Raw genomic sequence first — 7,976 nt, forward strand, 5'->3', positions numbered from 1 at the left:
TTCTTCTTCTTCTTCTTCTTCTTCTTCTTCTTCTTCTTCTTCTTCTTCTTCTTCTTCTTCTTCTTCTTCTTCTTCTTCTTCTTCTTCACTATGAGGACTCAAACTCACCCCCTGCACTTTCTGAACAGATGCTATGCCACTGAGCTGTACACCCAGCTCATCCTTCACTGCGAGCCCTAGAAGAACTCTGGAAAGGGTTTCTAAAGGTTGGGTGTGTGTCCTTTTAACCCACCTTTCTCCTTTCTGAAGCTGGATGCCCACTTGGTGACTGCTGCTACAACCATACTACACCTGAGAACAGAGACGTGACCAAAGGGAAAGGTGAAGGTATAGCCCATTATACTAGGCTAGCCCTGGACCAGCGACTTCTAGAATGCTGATATGTGAGACTTCATGCACTTGAGGCGCTGATACTTTTAGGTTTCCGATTCACGCAGCTAGATCTGTTTTTAGCAGAAAGACCCAGTGACTGGGGATTCTGTGATGCTATTCAGGGTATGTAGTGGAGAGGAGAAAAAGAGAAGTTGGAACAAGCCACCAGCTCCACAGAAGACAGGCTACAGTGTTTGGGAAGGGGACAGGAAGGAGGATAATTAATATCAAGGCCAGCATGACTATAGCAGAAGGGAGGCTGGGAGGTGTGTTAGGAAGCTGGTCTGCAGGGAGAGAACATGAATGAATTTTAGATAGTTTTGGGATGTGTTGCATGGCCTGGCTCTTCCTTTCTTGTTTCCCTTTAGTATGTAGTTGTTTCTCTTTAAAGCTTTAAAGAATTAGATTTAGGTTTCTTCAGATGTGATGCTATGCTGAGGCAGGCCTGGAAGAGACTCAGTTTTATTTAACTTCTAACAAATAATCCAGAGAGAAGCCAAACACTAAGGATGGTTTGGTTACTGAGACAGCACAGCTGAGTGGCCCCTAGGGAGGAGTAGCTTCAACAGCCTCCTCGGAATTCTCAGTCTGGAAGGATCTGATGCAACTCTTGATCTAAATAACCCTGTTTCAGATGCTTTGATTGGAAGTCACTCTCACTGTCCATTTTCTGATTAGGTTACTTAATGATAGGACTTCTCTCCTGGCTTCCTGATCCTCCTGGGAACTCATCCCTTTTAAGCCTAGCTAGGAGCTGGCCATCAACAAAAATCTCTCTTATCTAAATTTATGTTTCCTAGTTGGTGACATTGATGAGTACAACTCACCATTTTTAAGATTTTCACTGAATGACCAAAATGCGAGAGAAAGATTTTATCCCACACAGAACAGGAAACGAAAGTTCATGGGGGGGGAGGAAGTGACTCATCCATAGGCAGATAGCCAAGAGGGACTGAGCAGGTGTGAGCACTGTGTTCAGCACTCATGGTCCAGAGCCCTCTTACTTCCTAACTTCAGGCAACATGGTGCAATGCAAGTCACGTGGTAGAAGTCGTACAGATCACTTGCGATCCTGGCTTCACTCTAAAATACTCTTGACTTGCCTTCCTTCCCCTTGGGGACTTCTCTCTCATGGATGACAAAAGAAAACTGAGGTAAATCTACAGCAGAAATTCTTAGTTACTCTTCTCTTGTTGCTGGGACAAATACCCGACACTCAAAATGAGGGAAGGAAAGGTTTACTTAGCTCACAGTTACTGGAGGTTTGAAGACACTAGAGGAGAGGCTGGGGCGCTGCGCTGTCCAGGATGACCCTCTCCACATCTCTGAGAAAGCACAAGCTAGCCAGTTTAATGGTTTGTACCTCTCGGGCCCTGCACTGGTCCTCTGGTGATGCCCACCCCTAGCCACTCATTGCTCTTCCAACTGCGTCTGCCCCATAATTTACATGAGGTTTTGGAGGGACAGCGAGACACAAACCATAACAGGCGACAAAAGAGAGCTGAAGTATATCTACAGCAGGAATTCATACCTTGTCCGTTAAACCAAACCCTGCCATTTCCCCATCCTGGGGTTTCCGTCCATGTACTGATGGTACCAGGTAGACCAGGCGAGGTAACACAAATTCATAAATTTGCTCTACTAACTCAGTGGTTCTCAGGAGGGGCGATTTTATGTGTACACCCCTTCTCTGCACCCACTGTGGTACCTTTAGCAATGTCAAGAGGTCAATAAGACCAACGCTGGTCATCACATCAAAGGAAGAGAATGGAAAGAATTGGAAAATTCTACTGGTCTCTAGTGGGGAGAACCCAGGGCTATTATGAAACATCCTACAGTGCACAGGGAAGTCCTTCAGGCAAAGAACAATTCAGCCCGAATCAGCAGCTCTCTGGTGACTATGACTAAAGGCGTGTGGGTACTCTATCAGGTTCGTAATACCTTGGTACTTTCCAAGAAGTACCAAGCAGCCTCAGTATTGGCCTTTTAATTTATAGCTTAAGTCCATCTCTGTCTGAACTGATTTGTTACCCATCTCCTAATCATTCCCCCATCTCCCTGCTCCTTCTCCATTCCCAAGGGTGGGCCTACCATTTCTTCCACTGTAACACACACACTAATGACCCAGGGATCTTGTTATGTGCAGAATCAGTAGGACTGGAGCAGTGGGTCTGAGAACGCCTTTCTAACAGGCTCTCAGCTAATGCTGATGCTGCGGACCACGGGCCAGACACTGGGTAGCAGGGAGTAAGAGCTCGTGTTGCGCCTCCCGGTTACCGTTTCCTTTTCCACGGCGGCTTTCCTCATTACTATGCTGGGAGTGGAGTGTCTTGTTTCTGGAATACCCAGAAGAGGAAAGTGGAGGAGTTCAGTGTCAGCTGGGCTCTGCCCCACTCAGCGGCAGGACAGCTGGGCTCTCCTCTGCCCGATGTGGTGAAGAGAGGCACAGGCGTTCTGTGCCATGCCACTGGCGGGCCCTTCTGCTGTGCTGTCAGTTCCCCTGGTATCACGTAAGAATACACACATTTAATTTCCACTATCTAAGCCTAATATATATTTCCTCTTTAAAGAAAATTTATTTTAATTGTGATAAACAATCCCAAACATTCTCACTGTAAGATCTTGAAAATTGCTTATAGCTCTACAAAAAACTCAAAACAAAACTAAAAACAAAAACAAAAGCCCCTCTTCTGTGGCACCTTTAGGTCATGGTCACTACTCCTTGTCAACCAAAATCAACAAGTTACTCAGCCTCGTGGGCTCTGCTTTCCACACACAAAGAATGGCGCCAGTGATTCTTGCCTTGCAGTGTGATAGGCGTGAATGCTCAGACTAAGTTACTGGTGGTTGTGTCTTTAAACATTGCACTTGAGGCTTTGTTTAAATCAGATGTGGGGGCTGCCCAAATAGCTCAGTGGGTTAAAGCGCCTGCAAGCAGGCACAGGGGCCAAGGATTCGATCCCTGGCCCGCCCCCAGGGCACACTGAGATGGCAATTGAGACTGGGCATGGTGGCATGTGCCTGTAATCCCAGCTCTTGGGAGGCTGTAAACAGGTGGATCACTATGAGTCTGATCTAGTAGTGACACCCTGAACACCCTGTAGACCCTTCCCTAAAACACAGAAAGAAAAACAAAACAAAAAAAAAAAAAAACAGATGTGATACAGAGACATCTACCTACCTTCAAAAAAAAAAAGATTATGACAAAGACGGTGGGTGCAGTGAAGGTGTAGTGTCACCAGGGAAGTGGTTAGGCCAGTGGGCAGACAGGGTGAGGGGGGAATGTGACTCCAGCCTTTCCTGGGGTGTCTTCAGAAACGATGGGTGAGGCAGGGAGTATGAGTAAACTTAGATTTAAATCATTTTAAAATGTTGAGGGCTCTGGATTATAGAAGTCGTCTTCAATTGTTTGGTACCTGGCTCCTTGGGCAGCCTAGGACAGGGGAAATTTTGGCTTGATGTGTGAGAATTCAATAAAGGAGGTGGTTGAAGGTCTAAGTTTGTGTTGGGCAGCTTGGACAGGAAACAAGCTTGCAGTCGCACTGTTTAGCTTCAGTAGAAGCCCTGGGAGAGACTGTCTCCCTGCATTAGCAAGGCCCCAGGATGTCAAAACTTCATAAAGTACAAAGGATAAAAACCGATTAAGACATGGTGTGAGGCATGGTGTAGGGTCGTTAACACCTTACCTCATGCAGCTGCCCCTTGCCAGCGCAAGTGAAATGACAATTTGTGGAAATGGAGTGGCTTCCCACAGATGGCTGTCCCCAGGACCCTCCTCTGGTGGCCAGTCTTTTACAGGAATGCCATGACACTACAGCCCCCAACTTGCAGAACTTCAAATGACAGTTTAATTGGAGACCTATGTAACCCTGAACTCAGTGCTCCTGGAGAGAGGAATAAAATGCTGGATTCTTGCCTCCCTGAAACCCAAGGCCTGCCAGTGTGTTTCTGTTTCACGCTGGTAGGATGAGGCTAATTTTGACTTCCTGGTGGCTAGGATTCCAAGTGAATAACCAGAAGCAGCAAGCAACAGCGTTGGAACCTGCTGGTGCAGTTAGAAATAAATTGCTTGTGCATGGATTCCAGGGGAAGGTTGCCCTTTGTGCGTGCGCACTGGGGTGGTGGAGGAGGGTGGGTAATGGGATCGGACTCCTCTGCATTCCGCCTCGGCGCTGGGGCTGCTCCTTCGCAGGATGAGTCCCAGCTCGCAGAACAGCCTCCCTTCGGAGGTAAAGCCTCAAGGGCTTTGATGCAATAAGGCGGTGGCACAACCACCTGAAGAAGGTGGGGGGTGGCAGGCAGGTATTATTAGCTTCTTGGAGCCTAGAGGAACCTGCAGGGTGGTGGCTGTGTGGGCAGAGCTGCCCCAGGGGACAGGGGCTGCATCCAGGGAAGAAGCTTTTCGCTGCAATTAACAAATAAGCCAACTTCTCTGGCTCAGAGCTTAAGGAACTTTATAGGTTTACCTGAGCAGGCATCCACAGGTAGGAAGGGCTTCAGGCTCATGTGACATTGGGCTTCCTGAGGTCCTCAAGGTCACAGGGGTTTTATTCTTCTATCTTTCCTGCTACCCATGGAGTCAGGTTTGTTTTACGGCTGCACAGATTTCCTTTGTAATATTATAGTGATTACAATGCTTTTTTTTTTTTTTAACATGCCAGTGATTTGATCAGCTGTCACTGTTCATTCCTTGCTTTTTCCCATTTGTTTTTTGGGCTCTGAAATGGGGTTATTTTGGAACTCGGTTTGCTTCTGGAATCCTCTCTCCTTTACCCTCAAGTTCTCTCCTTATTGAATGTGTGTTCTCAGGGTAGAAAACACTTGTAGAATTTTTTGGCGTTTTCCATTCCGGAGTTACATGCACTTTCTTTCACATGGGGCTCATTCATTCGTGCTGGGGAGAGAACCTGGGGCCTCCTGCATGCTAGCAAGTACGGCCTACCCCTGAGCTACATCCACAGCCCCATCTTCTTAAGAGCACTCTCTCTCTCTCTCTCTCTCTCTCTCTCTCTCTCTCTCTCTCTCTCTTTCTTCCCTTCCCTCCTGTCTCCTTCCACATCTCTGCTTCCTTCCGTGGCATCTTGGTGCTTTAATTCTTCCCACGAATCTGGTCACAAACTGCATTGGATAAGAACCAAATCAAATTCACCAGTTAGGTTCGATCTTGTCCTTAGGAGGGAGATTAGGTTCAGTTCTTGTCCAATCTGGTCTGGGACCAGAATGGTGGAAAGAATTACGTGAACCAAGGTACTGCTGTGCTACTGCATCAGGGACTGTGTGGTCAAAATGTGAACTTTGTGGGGGAGGGGGCATTTCTGATCCAAACTATAGCCCTTGTCTCTGCCTCTGGTTCTCTCTTCTCTTACTCCTTGCTGACAACTGCTTTATAGTTGCTTTCACCGGCCTCCTAGAGGCCAGTTCCAAATCAGGTCTTACGGTAAAGGGGGTGGGGACAGTCTCTGGTGGACAGGTAGGAGGATGCCACACCGCCCACCGTCAGTCTAACAGGCATCTTGGCCCAAGTACTGCTGGAGTAATCTATGTACTTCCTCTCTTTATGGAATTTTCAGGCCCTGCTGGTGGTCAGGGGCAGATCGCACCGACAGCTCAGATTAAATCAGCGAGCTTCAATCCCATCCCTGTCTTAATGGGACAGTTTTCATTCTTGGTATCCTTTAACCCTTACCATCTCTGAAATTATACCCTTAACCACCTCTGCTTCCTTGTGGGACTGTACCCAAGTGGGCCCAAAGTGCTAGCCCATTTAATGGTTTATTTTTGGGGGGGTTGGCCCATGGAGCTACTCATCTTGTTTTTAATAAGGATGTCTCTTTAAAACCTTTTTTCTTTCCTATTGTGTTTTGATACTGGTTTGAGTTTGAAGCTAGGGTGTGGGGCTTAGTATGGGTAATTGATTGACGTCTTGTCTGGATTCCGTAAAAAATGGGGGAGGTAATATTGTCTAGAGGATGGTTGGGCTGCCAAGAGTGAGAGCCAAACGTGGCCATGTATGCCACAGTGACAGTCGAGGGGTGGCGGATAGACCACTGGCCAAGGACTCGAGAGTCCTAAGTCTTATTTTCTGTTACAGCTCTGTCTGCTAACTCGCTGTGTGACTTAGGACGGATGACTTGACTTCCAAGAGTAAGTCAGTGCTCTCATTTACAAAGTGGTGGTATTGAATTCCAAGCCTGCCAGATACGCACTTGCGCTAGGGTTCCGGAAGTCCACAGGAAGATTGTTTGAAACAATCGTTCTCTGTTACGGTTGGCAGGCCGGTGAGAGTGTTTGCTCAGTCCAGGCAAATGGTAAATGTGTCGACCACTCTAATGAAACGAGTACATTTTTGCTCTAAATGTCATGGATGTTTATTATCAGATTAAACTACAGCAGGCCTAATTTTAGCTCTTCCAATTCAAGTGGAGCAATGAAGATTAAATGTTAGGCATAATTAAAGATGCAGAGGTAGTTATATTGAATTATAAACTTCATTAAGAGCAACGTCCCAGGAAGACCCCTGAGACCAGCTACGAAGGACTTCCAGCCACAATGCAGCAGCTATTAAAATATTATAAAGCAAATCTCACTGTAAAAATATTGTGACTTGGACAGGAGGATTTTTTTAAAAACATGGCTGGAGTTGGTTTCATGGGTAATTTCCTTGTCCCATTTGCAGACAGGTGGGAAGGAAGGCTTTCTCCTTGGCATACATGTGCAGGGCCTCCCTGGGGCTTCATGTTGCCCTCATCTTGGGATCCAACCTCCTGTTCGGCCAGGAGCAAGCTCAAGGTCAGATTCCATTCCGGAGTGAGATCTGGCGAGCTGGGCAAGACGGGGGAGTTTTCTAAAGATTGGAAGCCCGTGTTTTCAGCTAGAGGGAAATAAGTTTCCTGGTGCTATTTCTTTTTCTTTTCCTCTTCCTCTGTAAGCATAGCACATAGACAGTTTCAAAGAAATTCAAAGTACACAGGATAGGACAAAGAAATTTTTAAAAATCCAAGGATTATAAGATAATTGGTATTGATATTTGTCTTCCCCCCAAATTTGACAAAAACATTATACCTCAACATTGTTTTTAATTCCCTTTTAAAAATTTAACATGAGGTGGATATCTTTCTGATAGGTTTTTTGGAGGTGTAGTGAAGAGATAGGAAACATAAAAGAAGCCTTTATTAACTCCAAAGACACCAAGAGGATCGAGGGCAGATGGCTCAGGTAGATCTTCCGGCTTGAGGCAAAGAAAGCTGAGGCTTTTATGGTCTCTTGTGAGGGGTGAAGTTTGAGGGGGATTTTTAGAAATACCTGAGGAACTGATTGGGGTCTTCCCTGAGGTGGTGGGAAAGGTGAAAGGAAACTGCACTCTGGGCTGAGTTGGGAAGAAGAGGGAGGTGGTAAGAGAAGAGAAGAGAAGCTGTTTTAAGGGTGTCAGTCATATTAGGTGACCACCATAATAGTTAGTAATTCATTCATAATAGTCCATCACTTTGCATGTACATAAGTATTACCTTCTTTTAGTGGCTGAAATTCTCTTACATGTACTTATTTAAAAAAACAATTTTCATTATTGGACATTTAGATGTTAACATTTATTTATTTTATCTTAT

General features: G+C 46.0%; 1 long non-coding RNA gene across 1 annotated transcript in view; it reads left to right on the top strand.

Moving 5' to 3' along the window:
- Positions 1–4,513: 4,513 nt before the first annotated feature.
- The window catches only part of LOC111814927, a 67,552-nt gene continuing 64,089 nt past the window's right edge, over positions 4,514–7,976 (top strand). The window contains exons 1-2 of the long non-coding RNA XR_002819778.1: positions 4,514–4,601; positions 7,049–7,161. This is a non-coding gene — a long non-coding RNA (uncharacterized LOC111814927). The remainder of the gene's footprint in view (positions 4,602–7,048; positions 7,162–7,976) is intronic.

The sequence above is a fragment of the Octodon degus genome, unplaced genomic scaffold (genome assembly GCF_000260255.1).
Source record: "Octodon degus isolate 3935 unplaced genomic scaffold, OctDeg1.0 scaffold00010, whole genome shotgun sequence".
Lineage (NCBI taxonomy): Eukaryota > Metazoa > Chordata > Mammalia > Rodentia > Octodontidae > Octodon > Octodon degus.